General features: G+C 36.5%; 1 pseudogene; it reads left to right on the top strand.

Moving 5' to 3' along the window:
* The first annotated feature begins 412 nt into the window (after nucleotides 1-412).
* Nucleotides 413-3,329, top strand: LOC134239512 (kyphoscoliosis peptidase-like; annotated as a pseudogene).
* Nucleotides 3,330-3,709: the final 380 nt, after the last annotated feature.

Below are 3,709 nucleotides of genomic sequence, written 5' to 3'. Positions count from 1 at the left end.
GTTCCGGAATTTGTATTTGCGGTAGGTGTTGAAAATTGGCTTTTATTTTTTAATACTCAAAGTCATTAATAATAATTGTACAAAATTTTAATCAGAAATACTATGTTATACACCATGAAAATAAAAAGTATACCATATCCTCAAGTATATTCTGTAAAATAAGGGCGAAAAAAGGGACCAAGCTACTATACTTAAGTCGAAAACTCCTTTAGATCTTTGATCCCCTCCAGTTAGATCGCTAATCAAAGATCTAAATGGAGCGGACCAAAGATCTAATTTTAATTAGATTGACATTTCCATGTACATATACAATTTTTTCCGATCTGTTTTTCCATCTAGAAACGCCATTTTTGTTCTTTGTTTCCAAACACAGGTATCAGATAATAATGTGATTCAAAGGGTGGGATGAGATATGAGTAGATGCTCATCCAAACCCTGTTGTAAGATCTCTGATGTCACAATTCTCCCCGATACCCGCTTGATCAGCGATCAACCAATCGTTGACGAGGATTTGGCACCAATTTGGCGCCCAGTCTCAGAAGAGATGATGTCATCTCCGATCAATCGATGTTCAAAAAAAGTCGACATCTACGCTGCAAAAGTATATTTTATATACATTTTTTTTAGATACTTAACGTTGATCAAGGCAATCTGCCGTAAGAATAAAGGCAAATATGACGGATAATTATTTGTAGAGTCAAATATATGATATATGTGCATGCACAATCATTAAAATTTTCAAAAGAAGAGAAAAGAAAAAAAAAATCCCACAAAACGAAATACTAGTAGCTTACTTCAATTTAGAGCAAATAATATAATGGTCATAAAATACCGCAATGCCATTCATTAATATTGTAACAACGTTAAAATGATGATCGAAATACATGATTGTACATGCGTGTTTTATGGAATTTCTAACTGTTAATAAATTACCACATCAATTTTATTCAAAGTTTTACAGTAGAAAGAAGTTATAGTCATGGAAAATTAGAATCTTTTGCTGTTCTTCGTATTGAATTAAAAAACAACATTTCCTTAAAGTGAAAGAAAAATGAAATGTGTACCTTACTGTACAGTAAACCTCATAAAATTCAACAACATGTACTAACACAGAAAGCGGCCATGACTCTGAATTATGAATAATTTCTTGATATACTAAATCTTGACACAGGCTCCGAAATCCAACGATCTTTCCGTCCATAACCTCGCCAAGTACTTGTCTAAGGCGTCTAAGTCCAACCTGGGACGAGTACGGGCCTACTATCCTTGGATATGTAACCACGTGGAGTAAGTTATTATCCTGGTTTATATGATAGGAAAACTCTGTGTGGTATTTATTTGTTAAAACATTTAAAAAAAGAAAATTTTCTTTTTCAAAGAGAGATAACTTCATACAAATAAGCTGTATGAATATTTGGTGTTACCTCTCTTCTCCCATATTAATTGTAGAGTGTTCGGAAAGATGCGTTGTCTGCATGTTTATGCCATCAACCTTTAAGTCTTTTCTGCAAATACGTATAAGAAGTTCACTCAGAAACGGATTATTTGCAATTTAACTGCATTTTTATATAGATTGAATTGCTGACTTATGTCACATTCATATGTTTTTACAGACTAGATCTTCGGTCCTTTCTAAATAACTACAAGAAGCCGGTAGCAGCGGAATTTACAATGCACACAAAAGTGGCTCTTTGCTACGGTTATGCTGAACTATTTGCGGAGTTATGCCGCTACTCGCTTCATTAATCAATTAATATTTTAATGCACTAGTCTACTTTACCAAATCATATGATCAAAACTTTTTAATGTCTTTATTTATTCCGTTGAAATCATCTGTATTTCTATTTATAGATTATCAAACATTCCCGTCAAAACTCTTCACGGATTTGGGAAAGGTTATGGATATAACGCAACAAAACCTTTTTAGTATGCACAAACAACCAATCACGCTTGAAATGTAGTTCACGTGGTCGGGCAATGGTGTTTGATTGACCGTACCTTAGGCGCAGGTCACGTGAATGACGAGGGTCATTATACCAGGGAATTCGAAAACTTTTATTTCCTTACCGATCCCGACAAGCTGATTTCTACCCATTTTCCCTACATGGACAACAACAAAAAGGAAAGCAAAGCTTGGCAACTTCTTCAGAAACCTTTGACATTACAAACATTTAATAAGAATGTAAAAAGGACGATAAAATCCTTCAAGTGGGGCGTGGATCTAGTTTCTCATAGACAGGCTGTGATTCAGGTGACGTTGACTGCCACCGTGTTTATAAAAGGGACGTCAAAAATGTTAAACAACGTAGCGGCACGCTTAACAGACACAGATGGTAATGTTCACAAACAGTATACATTAGTGAAAAATCCAAACCAAAACTAATTCTCATTCGAATAGGCCCCCAACGGTGGGGAAGTTTCGATTGACAATTGTCGGAAGTGTTGACCAGAAGGATGCAACTCTTTATGCACTTGTGTCATACATATTGCGTTGTAGGCAAACAGAGCCTAAGGTGTATTTATATCCCAAACATTCCGGCGTCTGGAGGTCAAGGTCAGATTACAGAGATTTTGGATTTCAAACTAGTGTGGATTCTCCTCTATTAATAACCCCAAAAGATGGCATTTTAGAGTTGACTTTACCTATAGAAAGAGATTTCCCTGTTTCATATAGATTAAGTTACTCTGAAGGCACACTGAAAAACATAGAACGCTACGTGTTGGTAGAAAACATTGGAAATGCAATATCCATACGTGGTCAATTTTCAGAGAAAGGATTCTATAAATTACAAATCTTTTGTAAAGCAAAATCAGTGGATTATGAGCCAGTTCTTTTGTATTTAATAGACTGTACTAAAGACGCCATGGACCACTCTTTACCATTTCCGGTTATGTATTCCTCCGCCTCAGAATATCACTGCCAGCTACTGGAACCATTGACACGTGAGCTGCGGGAAGAGACGTGGATAAAAATAAGGTTTCGGTCAAGTGATATAATTAAAGCAGTCGTAAATGGAAGAAAAATTGAAAAAGGAAATGGTGACGTTTGGCGAGCGGCTGTCCGAACTTCTACTGCCGGCGGAAGTGTGCGAGTTGCCGGAACAAGCGATCCTAAGGGCCGCTACTGGGTGCTGTACAAATTTAACGTAGTCATGGGAGCTAATTCTTTGGAGCTTGAGGATGTTTTGACGGCTCGATCAGTGACGCCACAACCTCCTACGACCCAACGATCAGAGGAGCAATCAAAGACACCAAACCAAAAGGGCATCCTTAAGAGACAAATCAAAGAGAAAACTGTAATTATTTCAAAATGAAATGTATTATTCGTTAAAAAAGACATAGATATGAAGACATTAATACATGATTCAGTCTGCAAGCTAATAGACTTTCTGTCTCGCTGACGAAATACAACTCCATATGCGACGAGAAATAGCAGCCCGAAACAGAGAACAAGTCTAGCAGTTGACCATGCATTCATGTAGAATGGACCTATATCGAATTCGTCAGACCTATCATAACGATCTTACATGCTATCCATTCGTTGAAAATTATGTTAGAGTACTGCTACACTTTTAATATCCATTTTGTGCATTATTTTTATTTCATGCTCTAAAAACTACACTTGTGTTTAACCCCAACCCTGATGTTTAATAAGCAATAAATCCTTAATTTGCATCTTTACTGTCCTACTGACTTCGCAACACCCTCT

This window comes from Saccostrea cucullata, unplaced genomic scaffold (assembly GCF_032062105.1).
Source record: "Saccostrea cucullata isolate Sc308-1 unplaced genomic scaffold, CSIRO_AGI_Scuc_v1 ctg3241, whole genome shotgun sequence".
NCBI lineage: Eukaryota > Metazoa > Mollusca > Bivalvia > Ostreida > Ostreidae > Saccostrea > Saccostrea cuccullata.
The sequence above is the reverse complement of the archived record's forward strand: the minus strand, read 5'-3'. Positions and strand labels throughout refer to the sequence as shown.